The sequence below is a fragment of the Ixodes scapularis genome, unplaced genomic scaffold (assembly GCF_016920785.2).
Source record: "Ixodes scapularis isolate PalLabHiFi unplaced genomic scaffold, ASM1692078v2 PGA_scaffold4__175_contigs__length_147842914, whole genome shotgun sequence".
Lineage (NCBI taxonomy): Eukaryota > Metazoa > Arthropoda > Arachnida > Ixodida > Ixodidae > Ixodes > Ixodes scapularis.
This window is the reverse complement of record NW_024609879.1, coordinates 104,132,761-104,148,500: the sequence shown is the minus strand read 5'-3', so window position 1 is coordinate 104,148,500 and position 15,740 is coordinate 104,132,761. Positions and strand designations below refer to the sequence as shown.

Sequence of the window (15,740 nt, the reverse complement as noted above, 5' to 3'; positions counted from 1 at the left end):
GATATTTATTGTTTTGTTGTATAAATCGATCTAGTTCTTTGGAATGTTTGAACTCTTTTTTCGGTGACCAATATGCGTTTAGGATTATTATATCTGTTTCTATGGTTTGAATTTTAATTGCTACGTGCTCTTGTTCTTCAGAATTGAGGTGATTAGTGTCTATTTGTATAGCCGTAATGGATTTATGAGTGTACGTTATTGCCGTTCCTTGGGGGGGGGGGGGGGGGGTGGGGTTATCACGGTTCTTTTTTTGGAGGTTCGTTGTGATGCTTGGTTGGGAGTGAAGGTCGTAGCCCGGTATGTTGAAAACTCTGTTACTTTCTTGTACCAGTATAATGTCTTGCTGTTCTTTTGATTGCTGTATGTATTGTTTTTATAAATTGACCTTTTTACGCAAGCCGCGGCTATTCCATTGCCAAATTAATATTTCGCCATTTGGGGAGTTTTGGTTCGGTTGCTTTATCTTATTCATGGTTCTTAGTTGTCTCAGTGCACTGGTTGGTATCCTCTGTGATAACTACTTTGTATGGGCTACTTTCGACGTCAAGGCTCGGTGTTTAGGGTCTTTTTCTCAAAAAATTAAATACGAATTCTAATTTAATGAGCGAGCTTTCAAGCTGCCTTTGTCCGACTTCGAGGTTGACGAATTGTTAAGCAAAAAGGGTATCTCTTTTCTGGAGTATTTGTTGGATATTCTGTATGATTGCGTCCCTTTTTTGGAATTCCTTTTGAAAGAGTTTGTTTCTCTGTTGTAGTTCCCTTTGAAGGGAGTCTAGCTTTCTAAGTATTTCCATTGTGGTTTCATTTTGTGTTGTGTTTGTCTAGGTTGATACCTGCCTTCATTTCTCTAACGATGTTGATTTGTGATGGCGTTTCTTTAGCTGCGGATAGCACGACCGCATATTAATGTTTCTTCGGGTCCTCTGTGGGGGTTGACGAAAGCTAGATGTTGAATTCGTTTGCTGCTGGGGAGGGAGATGATTCACTCACCCTCCAGCTCCCTCTGTTTAATGGGGGTGATGCCATCGTCTTCTGTAGTGCCGGGGGGGTTTCCCTGAGGGGCTGCCGTGGCCTTGCGTTCTGGTCTTTCGCTTGTTTGTCTCGGTGGTCGTAGTTTTGTTCTTGTGGGTTTTTGCTCCTGCTTCTTGATCTTTCGGTGTCTCCGAGCATTGCGAAGCTGTTGCGAGTCGGAAGCCTGGGCCATTGGGTGCTTGAGGTGCTCCTGTCGTGGCTGTGCTGTGGTTTGCTCCGAGTGTCCTGTCTACTTCTTTTGTTTGTTACGTCTACTCGTGGAGCTATATTTGCTTGGCGCCAGCTTCGAATGCGCATTCCTTCTCTGCGGTTTCTGTCTGCCTCTTGGCGTACTGGACATTGTGGGTAGTCTGCCGGGTGTTCTCCGCTGCAGTTTTGGCATTGGATTTCACAGTTGTGCTCTGATATCCCCTCTGGGGTCAGGTGGAAGTTTAGTTCCGCATTGTAAGCATCTCTGGTAGTGTAGTTTGTTTGGGCAGACATCTGCTCGGTGACCTATGGTGGCGCAGTTGCTGCAGAAGAGGCTCCTTGGGGTGTAGGGATGGAGCCTCATGACTACTCTTCTGTAGAGGGCGAATCTAAAAAGGTGGGTTCCGTCGATGACGACAAGTACGGAGTGGGATGAGCCTATTCTCCGAGCTTCTAGGACCTTGGTTCCTTGGATCTCAAGTTCATGTTGAATTTCTTCGTCTCGGACGGACATTTAGATGCCGTGTATAACACCTCTGATGTGTTATTTCCACTGGTTCAATAGGCGAGAATGGGGTGCTGTTTGTTGAGGACTAGTATTTGGCGTAGACGAAGGAATTTCTCTGCCGCGGTCGTGCGGTACGTGTCTATTGCAATGAGGTTCAGCAGAAAAAAGGTGTCCCTTTTTTCTGCCGTGGTGAGTGCCGCCGCTCGTACAAGGCTTCGTCCTATAGCATCAGGTGGTAATATACTGAGGTCTGTGCCGTCTGTGTGTTTGATTATCACAGTTATATGTTCTTCGAGTCGTTGGTTTGGCGCACCTACGACTTTCCAGTCTTGTCCTGTGGCGATTTCTTCTGTGTCCATGCTTGTTGGAGGTGTCGGGGCGGGAGTAGCCAACATGCCGCAGGGCGGTAATCGATCCCTTGTTCTTACACCGGGTGTTAGGCTTGTCTCCGTTCGGCCATGGGATATGAGTAAAGGTCCGGTGTCCTTTGACGCCGGGCTTGGTGGTGCCTTTACTCACTTGTCATGCCTGGTGTCCTTGGGCTAATTTCTTTTCGTATGGCCTTTGCTCGTGGCGAATATATCTAGAGTTTGGGTAAAATTATTGGAGCTCGCCGTTCTGCCGTGCGGTTTGATCAACGCTTCTTCTTCTTTTCCACTGAACCCAGGGTCCCTGCTAAAGCCTCTTGATAAAGGCATTTCTTATAAGTACCGCCGACCATTTTTGTGGAAACGCGCAAGGCACGTGGCTCGAGCTGGTGCTCCGCTGCCATTCGTTTTCAAGGGTGAGTCATTTTAGTGCTGTGCCGCCATTTGCCTCCAATGGCCGCTCGAGACACAGGCCTCGTGCACTGGCACATTTGACGTTACTTGAAAGACCAACGCAAGCACATGGAGAAGCTTTAGTACCTACAGGCTCTGCAGCGTGAGCTCCGTGCTTTCAACGGAGCTCGCACTCGCGCATTTCTCTACGTGCTCTGATCTGCGGTGCCACAACATTCTCTGCCAACGATTCCCCACCGCACCTCGTTTAGCCTATGAGCTAAAGCAAATGAGCTACGCTTAGAGTATCGGCACTTTTTTCCCCGATATGGTCGTGGGTGCCGCCATCTTGGTGGTTAGTAAGGTGTCAGGAAGCTCATGTACTATTGCTTTGCTTTGTCGCGAGCTATATAAAAATTTGTGGAGGACGAAAAAGCGTTACCTGTGATTTCAAATAAAGCTTCAAACAGCTGACAACCATAATTTTAAGCACCAAAATGCGTACGAAGTGTAGCTTATTTAGTGCTCTAGTTTAGCCCCACCGGCCCCACCGCACAGGCAAAGGAGGAAAGCGAACTGCTTATAGACGCTTTCAGCGCGCCAGATTGAGCCACCATAGCCGACCTTCTCTTGACTTACCCAGATGCCGAGCCACTGAAGCGGGTGTTGACAATTATCCACAAGGGCCTTTGCTGGGGAGAAGGACACATTAACACTTAAAATGGCAATAACCTGTCCTGCTGTCGCAATGATGAAGTGGAGCGAACGGAATAAGAAGGAACAGAAACTGAAGGTCGGTTATGGCAGCGCCCATCCACAGCTGCCTTAAAGCGTTAATAACCTCCAGCTCTTGGCGCTGCTCCAGCGGCGTCCTCAGCCCGTAGCGTTGGCTGCGCTCCAAACTAAGGTAAAACAAAGCAAATATTCAAATCTTAGGGTTTTACAAGCCAAACCAACAAAAACCACTTAACACGTCCCAACAACAAAGAAAAGCGAGTTTATTTTGACTAACTGGAGATCTTATGACGTGCAACCGAAATCTCTGATTGGCCTCCGTCACATTGCGGGCACCTCGGCCGATATTTAAACCTGACAAATATGAATTCATGGGCCAGCGCCTTGGCTCAAAGACACTGAGACGTTTTAATGTTTTGTGTTTTGTTTTAGTGTCGTTGCAACTTAAGGGGTATTCACACGAGGGAGAAATCCCGGGGATTTCTCCCCGGCACGCGCATCCCACGACGAAAACGTCAGGATTTGCGATGTGCAAAAGCCTCGCGTTTTCATCTCGTGATGCGCGCGTGCCGGGGAGAAATCCCCGGGATTTCTCCCTCGTGTGAATACCCCCTTAAGAGCCAGCGAAGTGACTTTTTAAACAAAACATAGTTGAACCATTCTGACAAGAATAGTTTGATTGCGAAAATGAGTTTTGCAAGTGATAAAAACATTCATATGTGTTCGCATACGAAGCGGAATCCTAAATGGCGGAATCTCTTTCATGGCAACCATTTCATTTGGATCGCGCCAGGCATGGGTACCGACGCACTATAGAACGCGCACAAATGCAGCTGTGGTGCACTCGCAGCCTCGCGCTTGTTGTTCTGGCATCTCTGGCTCGCTCACCCTGACATCAGACCACGTGCATCAGACACCCCAAGACACCCGGACGTCTGGCGCTTTTTCTGTCTTCCACGTGGCGTTCGAAACGTTACACGACAAAAAAATGCACATCAAGCGATTCTTGAACACGTGTTGCCATCTGTATTTTATATTTAGAAACTGCAATTTGCCGTAACTGAGTGGGAAGAGTTTGAGGTCTAATAACATGCTCAACGAGTAATATATCAATATGGAAGTTATAGAAAATGTAATATCGAAGGATGCTTCATCATTTAATGTCTTGTAATCTCCATTAGTTGACGTGATTCTGTTTTTATAGCACCATAAAATAAGACCAATTTCATCTCTATTTTTTATTTTAAAATATACAATATCTATACAGTTCGTTGCTTATTTTTTAATTCATCATATCCAACCGAACGCTGACGTAAAATATCGTGGACGATGGGACGTTATAACTTGAGACATATTTTTTTCATTATTAGAGACTGTAGTCTATTAAAAATTGAATAATAAACTAACAACTAAAATAATCGTAATATTGAGACATGAAAGTATGTCATTAAAAAACAGCCTTTTAATTTTACATTAACTTTATAATTGTATGATACATAAAAAGAAAGTTATAAACCGTCAAAAAAGCACCGAAGCGTCATGCACGGTAGGGTTGCACCTTAATGCGCCATCCAGCCCTCCAGTGCAGATCAGTGATACTAACGCTGCGTGCAGTACAGCCTTGTCATTTTCTCCCGCTGGACGAAGCGAGCTATTGTCATACTTTCCCTTCCAGACCACAATATAAAGATCTCATTTTTTTACGAAAAAAAAAAATAACAGGGGCACATTTTGGTTTTATAAGGCACTTTTCTACAAAATACTTATCACTACTGCATGGTGCACTTTAAAACCCCAGGATAGCGGTTGTACTACACTGGTGAAATTGCTTATCTACAGTTGAAACACCAGACGCCCACTGAGGCAGACAACTTCCGGCTGTAAAGACATACACACGCACACCCATTTTAAATGTTTACAATATACTGACTTCTAAAAAAAAGGACTTGGTGAATTAAATAAAAACAAATATAAAAAAGAAGCGAGAGAGAGAGAGAGAAAGAGAGAGAGGGAGATAATTAACTTTATTTACAACTCAGTTCCGAGTTTAGGAGAAATTCCTGGTCAAAGAGAGATTCGGAGTCGAAAGAAGAGAAAGACAAGAAAGGCGGATATCCGTTGGTGGCCGCATTTTCTCGCCATGGGCTGCCCGCCCGCTATGGTAGGACTCTTATGTTCATCGGTGCCTCTGCGCTGACCTCTCTTACTATGGTCGCATACTTCTGGAGCCTGCCGCTGGCAAAATCATCGAGAGGAATTTCAAGTGAGTCGCTATACAATGTACAGAATTAAAAGCGCAAAAAACAAACAAACACGAAGGACTAGCAGAAGGACGTGCACCACATAGCGCTACACGATCATATACCCTCCCTCATTCAGCACCAGTAATTCAACAGCAGCAGGACATTCAGCCCCGAGAAGTTCACGCTTCTTGTACAGAGTCTTTGCTGATAAGGATCGATGACTGGCGATGACTTCCAACAGTCACATTGCTTGTACATCATAAAAAAAAGACAATGTTTGCTGCAGACAAAATGACAGAATCACCTGCGGACACACTTCAACCATGTTTGCCAACATGTCACTAGAAAGGGTTTTTCTATAGTATGTATTAGCAGCGTGACCGCGGCTTCACAGTGCCGTAGCTGAGTCGGTCTTGACGCGGCGCGCACTTGATGCGAGCTGCCATTGTTTGCCCACCGGGGACGACCTCCTCGATGGCGCCAAATGCACGCTACGGAAGCGCGTAAAGAGTGAGCAAGCGCTCAGCAGCAAGGACCCGGTTATAAACATGACTTGCACTGACGTCACACAAGCGTCCATTGTGAAGTACCTTAGTACTGCGCGAGTATATGTTTCGCGGCCTACGCTTCGTACCACAAACGTTCTTTTTTTTTTTTTTTTTTCACGGCAAGAACAAGTAGGAATTGCCACCATGGGCAGCGACAGTTAGAAAAACACGGGGCGGGGCTGTCGCGAGCGCCTTTATGATCGCTCCGCGGCCAATCAGATTGCGGCATCGAGCGATAAGATCACCGTTGACCATACTCAAAGCAGGAAGCGTGATCGCAATAGGCCCCGCTCCGCGTTTCTTAAGATGTCAGGGGCTAAAATAGAGTCCGATGACGTCAAGTGCGAGCCATGTATCGCAATATTCAGCAATATTGAAACTTCGCAGTTTGTCAATCGCCTTTCTTTCTTAGTGGATTACGACGAACTCCGCGACAAAATGTTTTGATCACGTTTTTTGTGCCACGATAATTTATGCATGTTTAAGCTCTAATGCCGCTCACGTTGGGCAATATTGTGGTTGCTTACTTACGTATCATCGCAAACCTAATTACATGTTAAGAATGACGATTTGCTATGACACACTAAGGGATGGTTCAGACATCTGCGTTTTGAGCACGGCGCATTCTGCGCTAATATCTGAACCAGTCTAAAGTGCAGTGTTGCTTTGTGATCGTGGGAACTTGATCACGATTAAATTACATGACAGATGAAATACAAAAGTAAATCGGTTCGGACGATGAATAGGATCTACTTGAACATCTCCATCGGATTAAATTCAATGAACGAGTGGCCTCGGCTTTCTTCCGTCGGTCAGCCATATCACTCGTGGAAAGAACCAGATCCATCGCCGGAGCGGCAAGTGAGCTGAGCCGCTCACTTGCCGCTCCGGTCAGCCATATCACTCGTGGAAAGAACCAGATCCATCGCCGGAGCGGCAAGTGAGCTGAGCCGCGTTCCAAAGCGGCGTGGCGCCTGCTCGTCTCTGGATCTGCGCCAGCTGTGCGACGCTCATGTTGGTCCGAAGCGCTGACTTCAGCAGGCGTCACCCTCTCACACTCTCTTCGCCGCCGACACGATACCGCTTCACCATCCTACTCCACACGCAACGTCATGCATGGCGCTGGCACACAAACTGACACCGGCGGGTTTTCATGAAAATGAGCGTTCTATGCTAACACATTAAAAACATTTGACAAAGTAAGTTTATACATTAACAACTCAAACAAAAATGTCTTCTGCTTTCTCTTCCTGTATACATATAAAACGTGCCCGTTGACGCGGATCTAAAGGAAATGGAAACGGAGAGTAAAGACGGGAGGTGACAGATGCCCACTGTTTGCAGCCTGCAGCCTGCAGCCTGCAGCTGGCAGTGCTCGCTTTTCTACATCACCTACTGCAGGCCAGCACAACGCATATCGATTCAACACGAGTGTTGCGTCAGCTTTGGCAGATACTTGTGCTGAGCCAGTGATAACATAACACACATGATAACACCGCGCTGGCCTCCAACTGATGACGTAGGAAACAGAGCACTGCGGCCTTGTTATGTAAGGTGTGTTAACCCGTCGCACGGGACCCATATTTGTTCTACGCTTTCATGTCTCGCCTTCCGAAACAGTCATGTTTGGTTTTACACTTCGATGTGTCAAATAAGGACAACTAAAAAGAAAAAAAAAAAAAGATTTTTTTGCAGCCATAGGGGACGAACACTTGTGTGTTCCTCTCCAAAAGGTTCCGTGCTTAGATTTACACTTCGATGCATCTAATGGGTACGATACGAAGAGATGTCACGGGTTCGTGTTTTTGTTTTTGTCTAGTTATCTCTACACGTCACTTGTGACGTGATGAGATTACCGGAAACCTTGATCGCGGTCAGTTGAGTTTCCCCTTTCTCCGTTTTCGGTCTCGACTCACTCTTCAACTCGCCTATAAAGGTCCATACGCACATCCGCGTTTGAACTCGTTTGAGTGCGTTGCGGAGTCCTTGCGGCCAGGCGCGGTCGCTTGCGGAGCGGCGCGCGCCTTCCCGCAACGCTCAGTAGCGCGACGCAAGCGAGTAGAGACTCGCTCAACTTTCCGAAGCGTTGCGGTGCGTTCGGGTGCGTTCGACCAATCAGAAGCCGAAAGAGGAGATGGGGTGACGTGTTCGCTCGCCCCACCCGGCCGACTCGGCCACTCGGCGAGACGTATCCGGCAGTGTTGCCAACCGTATGGTAATTACCCTACTTGTAGGGTATTTTAGGCATTTTGGTATGTTGTAGGGCTGTAGGGCCGTCAGGCCATTTTCCCGCCAAAAGTAGGGTATTTTCAGACGTTGCTTCTTCAACGGCAAACATTACAAAAAAAAAAAAAAAAGCTGCCGCGCGAGCTTTGCATAGCTTTACAACCCGTGTGCTGCCACACCACAACATCGTGCAAAACGAAAGAATCCAAGTTGCGAGACGTGCTAACTGAGAGCACCACACACCAAGTTGGAGTATGTAGGCTCCCTAAGTTGGAAAGTATTGGAGAGCTGAAGCAAGTGGGAGAGGTGGGAGGAGGTGGAGTTGCGCTTGGGAAGTTTGGAGCCAGAAGAGGTGTCTTCCCAGTATAAATAAAGTTGTGCCCTCCTCCTCCTCACAGTGGAAATGATCCCGCCAATTGTTTTCTGATGACTGGTCCATCCGGCGGTCCTTGTTACACCTGCGAAACACGTGGCACCACGGGCGGAACCATACCGATCCCACCAGGAAAACCTCATTCGATCAAGTGAGTGCATCCCGGGGACTGGAGGCGTTCACTTGAGCGAACGACGTTTTAGCGAACGAAGCCGAAACCATTACGCGTCATCGAATGACACTTAGCGAATACGGAGGAGCCGCCGGCTTCCTATCCTCCCCTGGTGTAAAAGCCTAGTTTGTCGAAATAGTACCTTAGTTTGACGAATCCCTAGGCGGTACACCCAAAGAAGCTAATATACCGTTCGGATTAGCTTCCTTTTGTAATGAGCCGCCTTGTCTGACGCCGCGAGTGCTGGTTCCGCGTAGCCCAGTTTTTAATTGCACGACAAATCGACTAAACATGTTGGTTGGGATGTCTGTGCGCTCGGTACATCACTGTTGTGCTGATGGTACACAGCGCACATGCAAGATGCAAGCATGGTGTTCTAAAATAACGCAGGAATGCGCGTGCATGCGTGCCCTGTCGCTTTGTACTGTATTAATATTACCCTGTATCATCATAATCCATGCAATAGTATTATTTGAACAAAGATTTGCCTCGTAGGGTAAAATGTAGGGTAACAAGAAACATTCGTAGGGTAATGTAGGGTTTTCTGGACGCTGCCGTGGGGTATTTCCGAAAAATAGGTTGGCAACACTGGTATCCGGTTCGCCGGTCGCAGTGCTTGCTTTTTCGTTTTGGGGAGCGGTGGGGACTGCATTTTCCAAGGCTGCGATGGTTCAAGCCTGACAAAACGTCGGGAAAGCCGGCGAGATTGTCCCAAGATCGAACACTTCGACGCTGTCGCCGTGCGCCGCCATGTTACCCTGGATTTCGCTTACTATTGGTGAGCCACTAGCGACGATAGCGCGTTCTATAGCGGTTGACTGCGTGTCAACGCAATTGTGCGTACAAGTTTGGCCCAAGCGGTCTTCGCAACGCAACGCGTCCGCTTGCCGCTACGGAACGCACCGCGCTCAAACGCGAATGTGCCTTGTACGACTGGGTTTCACGAGAAAAGTCGCAAGTTACCCTCGACCGTTATGATTGACCGTTAATCTTGACCGGCACATAGGTCAAGGTCATATAAGCAATCATGGCTTGTTGGCGACGTGTGCGACGAAAAGCCGCTGTGGTCGGCCTTCCACGATTGCTAAAATTCGAAAATCACGCGCTTATTGTTAAAAGGTCTGAAGCGCTGCACACTGGCGGAACAAGCGACACCACAAAACGTGACATTCTAAAACTGCATAAGCTGTGAATGAAGTGAAATTAGTAGACTTTCTAGGGCTCCAACATTGGCGCGGTCTTTTGTGCCCGGCATTCTGCGGGGATTCCGCAGGTTCCAACAGAGGGCACACTTTCTAAATGGGTCTATTAGCGATGTGCGCCGCCAAAAGCGTCGCTGTGGTCAGCTTTCCACGATTGGCCGAACCATCGGCATATAAGCCTTGTCAGATTGTACACTTTGACGGTGTTAGTTTCGGATTGCGATGGCGCCTAGCTTCTACTGTGCTTTTTAAACACACCATCGAACTCGTCGTCGCACCCGATGGTAAGTAGCCAGAATAACAACTGGTGACGTCACGGCGAGGCAAATCGCAGTCGTGACGTCACGGAGGGAAACCATAAGAGGGCGCCACCGAAACATCTCGGCGCTAATATCGTTTTGAGTATCACGAATCCTATTTTCATTATGACCTAGTCCCATTAAAGCACGTTCAGCATGCACACTAAGGTAGCTTTAGCTGGCTCGCAGCTTCTCGGTGCTCGTGAAGTAAGCGCGAATGACTATGAGCCTGCCAATTGTGCCTTCACGTACGCGCTCCACGTGCTTGGGGCTTGTCGGCGTCGGTTGTTTCGGTTTGTCGCTCTAGTGGGACTCGGGCTTTGATGGAAACAAGAAGAGTAATGTCAAACTGTCGACTCTGACGGTGTTGTTTTGAGAAGCGCGATGACTATTAGCTTCCACCGTGCTTCCTACACGCACCACCGAAATTGCCGTTGGCAATCAAAAATCTGGGCCGTGACGTCATGGCGTACGAGGAAGGCACCGAAGCGTCTCGTCGCCAATATTGCTTACTACGGCAGTGTCGCTCGTGGTCAGGGTGTCACGGAACAACCTGGCGTCAAACCGCACTGTCAAGCCGTAGTTAAGCGGTAATGATACGAAGTTCCTTATAGGGCGCTATGAGACATTCAGCCAATAGAGAGGCTTGAGCATTTCAAGTGACTTTGCGCTCCGCGCTTCACCGCGCCCTCTCGGGACAAAGCCACGGAAGCGTTGCTGAAATAGGGTAACTAAATACCGTTAGTCGTTACTCACTCATAAAGTAACTAAGTGCGTTACACGCTTCTGAAATTAAAATGGAACGCGTTACACAAGCTCGAACGTAACGCGTTCTTTTCTCGTTACTTCGAATGCGCCGTTTCTGTGAAGCAATAGCCACTTCCAATATCTTTCGTCGTTAATAATTCTTCGTGTTGTAACGCTTTCATTCGGGGATAACTGCGGCGATACTGACACACTTGGTGCCAGTGTTGTACAAAATACTCGATAAAAGCATTTAAGTTAAGTTACTAAGCACCTGCGTCAAAAAGTATTTAAAATACTACTCAAGTTACTCTCACTGTAAAGTATCTTGAGTATTGAGTACAAATACTTAGAAATGTAATTTAATTCCTTTTGAAGATACTTCCGCATTGCGTAATTTGTATCGATGTCAGTGACAACGACATTTATACAGTTGCACAAATCTGGTTTACCATAATGGTTTATTAGCACGGAACAACACAAAACGGCAGGAAAAAAAAACAAACAACATCGTAGGTGTATTTTCTGCAGTCCAACTATAAAGAACAGGATATTGTCACGAATGACAAATGATCGGGCGGCGAATAAATAAACTAAATCTTGAATATGGCGAACTTGTGCTCAAAACAAAATAGAGAAAGGCTAGGGTCGCAGGCGTCGATGTCGGCGAATCAGCAGGATCGAGCGCTGGGACGAGACTGACTCCGTACCGTCACGCGAAGCACCTTTTGTACCCGCGTGGGTTTCTGGAACATTCGGCGTATAGAACGTTCGGCGCGTAGAGCATTCGTAACTGGATCAAACGACAAGGTTCTCCAACTCATGAGAACGCCAAATTAAAAAAAAAACAAAAAACAAGAGAGGGGTCCGCTCCCTGAAATTGAACCCGGAGGTTTCGCGCAAAATGCAAGCGCGGCAACCATTCGGCCACACGCTCGCCCGCCAACGCGCGTGGCAGTACCACTGATACATGTTACAAAACATTTTTTGGGACAGAAATAAAGAGGTCGCTATAGCTATTGTGACATCGCTGAATATCACGTCCTGAGGCGCACGTTAGACGCATCGTTTTAACTGCAATTCATAATCCGTATATGTGGAGTTCACTATAAACGAACTTGGGATACGGATATCAGTGAATGGATAACAAAGATAGCCCACATAATAGCCACGGCAGTGGTCGCATCTTCTTCAAGTAGGTTCTATTCAGAAAGGCACTCAACGTTGGGGGACGCTTTGTTGGGATTTTGAGAGGTCATACAGCTTTTAGTTCGTTTCCTGTCATGTTCTCTGCTTATCAATGTTCGCTTATAGACAGTATTAGCGAGAGTAATAAGTGACGGACTGACGACAAAAGGAAAATAAACAAAAGAAAACCTGGACGGTTTCTCGTGGCGGGTTAAATATACAAGCAAAACAAAAATGTCTTCTTTCTGTTTCGTCCACTTCTCATTTTATTTTATTTGTTATTTTCTTGACACATAAGTCTGCATTGTTGTCATAGGTCGCTACCCGGTCTGCGTTGCGCCTCAGTAGGGCAATCTTTACTTTTGTAAAAACACCCCTTTTGTTTGAGGATTTTTCGGGGGAACTCTAGGAAACAAAAAGCGCCTTTGGGAAGGCGAGGAGAGAAGCTTCATTTTACGAACTTATGGCTGAAATATGAGTCACAATCGGCAAAAAAGCGATGTTTTTTTCAGGAGGTAAATCAAAGTCACCGTAGCTAATCGGAGCTAGAAACAGATTTTCGTTGTTCGAAAGAATGTTCGCGTTTGCTCGCGCGACGCCCCCGCCACTTCATACCGAAAAACTCGGAAAATTGCGGAATGTAAAAAAAAAAAAAAAAAAAAAAAAATTCATTTGAGATAATGAGTACAAGATACTCAGAAATGTAATTAAAATAGAGTATGAAATACTCTCGACCAGAAGTATTTCGAAGATACCAAGATACTTCAAAAAGTATTTGAAATACAGTATCTTGAGTAGAGTGTTTGAGATAGGCACAAGTCTGCGCACATCTTTTTTGTGGTCCATCTAGCGTTTTCTCATCGTGCAAATTACAGGCACAAGCTGGAGCGAGAACTAGGTTGGGTACTCGGGTTCTACACGTTCGTCTTAAGAAGTAATTAAATACTGTTACTCCTTACTTCATCAGAATGTAAGGAAAATACCGTTACTCGTACCCTCCCCTTTCAAGTAACTGGGTTGTCACTTCGTTACGGAAAAAAGTAACAAGGTACAACTTACGGGTGACGTATAAGCGTGGCGAGGGTACATGATTCCCACGCGGCATAAGACCGTCTCCTATGGGCCGTATAGGAAGTATTCACTGGCGGCCATATCTGTGTGCGCTGCTGCTGAGCGCGTGCTGCCGGCGAGCTTCCGCAGTCCTTTTAAAGCGAGCATTTAGCACCATCAAGGTTGGCGGTCTTAGCATGCTATTAATGTGAGCTCGTTCTGAGCATGCGCTCTAAACATCGCCCACAAATATGGCGTCCAGTGAATACCTCCTATAGCAGCCGCTGTGGTTCATTATAAGGTGAAACGAAGCTTACAGTCCAAGAACACAGCAAGCGCTTCCTGCACAGGGGTCAGGCACACTTTGTTGGCGGTCTTTCGTCAGCTAAGACGTCGTTAATAGGACACAATCTCGGCAGAGGTAGAAAAAAGAAACAACAGAAATTCGAGATTGGGTCTTTAACGGGAGTTTAGAGGCTGATCCAACTAGACGAACAAATAGAACAAGCCGTTCGGAGACAAATAACTTTTTATTCTTCGACCTTTTCTTTTTCTATTTTTTTATATTTCTTTGGGGGGGAAGGGTGGAAAGGGAGGGGGGGAGTACTTGTGAATCGCTAACAAGCCACCAAAAGACGTTTGCGAACATGCGCTATAGCGAAAACAAATTTGGTCGAGTTTTTTTTATATTTGTATTTGTTTTTTGGTTTGCCGAAGTAATCCCGGACTACTTCGCAACCCGCCTAGCTGGGCAATGGGGAATTGTAGTAGACCGTTTCCGCAGCCCGCTAAGCACCCGGATAACGGTCCGTAATCCGCCCCGTGACCTTGAACTATGCAGACAAGGCTGGTGGCGCGCATGCGCAGCTATGGCGTTTTCTTCGTGGATAGCGTAGGAGAAAAACGGTCTACTGCAACTCCCTAATAAGCGATATCGTGGGTTTAACGTAATTACGGTGCGGAAACTTTCCGTCGCGCTATTGGAGAGCATCCCGCGGGTACGAACAAACCCCATACTGAGTTTTAAGGCTGCGGTCCCACGGCAGCCATCTTGAACAAGGCGTTAGTTCAACCAATAGATGGCGACACGCACCCGTGAGGTGGCCGAAACATTGGTTCACAGTGGGATGGCTCGAGCACCATCACGTTCCCCTCGTGGCCTTGCTCGCGCCGCTGCCAGCTGTGCTTAGCTAGCTCAAGTAGCGTGGCCCAGCAAACGATAGGCACCCTAGCAAACGGATGTATGCGAGAATGTCAGGCTGGGTATAAATTGTTCTCTGATATAGGGAGATGCGGTTCGGCGGTTGTAACGGGCTTTCGCAATAAATCCTAGAAAGAAGGTATCAAATGTTGATTGACGTGTCAATATTCTATCAATGAAAATTTCTTCTGCAGGAATGCACGCTCAGTAGACTCAATCTTTCAAGACACCAGTTGGAGCGGACGTCAAGTAAACTGCTTCGCGATTTACGGTACTTACCTGACCATTTTAATGACGACTAAAATAAGGTCACGAAATATTGTGTTTCACGGGGTCCGGAAGATGTTGTTAAGGTTGTTACATTATAGTTTTCAGAAACTTACTGGAAAGACTCGAAGTCTTCCTTCAGTCCAACGCCATCATGAGCAGTAACTGAAAACGATCCACTATTCAGTCGGTGGGTGGCGAAACGTGTCCGCATCTGCGGAGTCATGGGCGATGCGTACTCTAAGTCGCTGGAAGTTTACACGATGCCTGCCTCGACGTCCAAACACGTCATTGACGTTCTACGGTCTCTTTTACCTACTTTTGCCCTTCCAAAAATACTTTTCTCGGATAACGCGCCAAATCTTGCTTCGAACAAAATAAACAAGTTTAAAAAAAAAAAAAAAAAAACTAAAAAAAAAACGGCATCAGGCATCACATTAGTGCACCATACATCCTGAAACTAACGGGCAAGCAGAATAGATGGTTTGCGAAACGAAAAAAAAAGCCCTTTTGATGCTTACGTTACATTATCTCGAGACGATCGACGTCCATCGTCGATCTTCAAATTATTATACCTGTATATAAATTAGACGCACAAGGGCGGGGGGTTAGACCATGCACCCGGTGGCCGAGTGCATGGTCTAGCGCACACCAGCTCGGAGCACTTGGAGCGAAAGCTCGCGCTGCAGAACTCACCTTGCCCTGCCCGTTTCGATCTGGAAGAGCATCGTACCGGCGTGCGGTCGTGTATCCGTACAGCGTGGTGCACGTTAAAAACCCCAGGTTTGCGGTTGTACCGCACTGGCTAAATTGCTCATCTACAGCTGAGACACCAGACGCCCACTAAGGCAGACTAACTTCCGGTTGTATAAACATACACACAACAATTTGCAATTAGACGCATAATAACTAAGAACACAGCGTGCCGTTTCTTTTCTTTGGATGCCCTTTTTAAACCAGCGAAAGCTCGCGCGTTCTCTCTTTTGAAACGGTTAGAATTTC

The 15,740-nt window shown here is 46.8% G+C and overlaps 1 pseudogene; it reads right to left on the bottom strand.

Annotated features, from left to right (window-relative positions):
- Positions 1 to 801: 801 nt before the first annotated feature.
- LOC115320495 lies at positions 802 to 2,124 on the bottom strand (annotated as a pseudogene).
- Between the last annotated feature and the right edge of the window lie 13,616 nt (positions 2,125 to 15,740).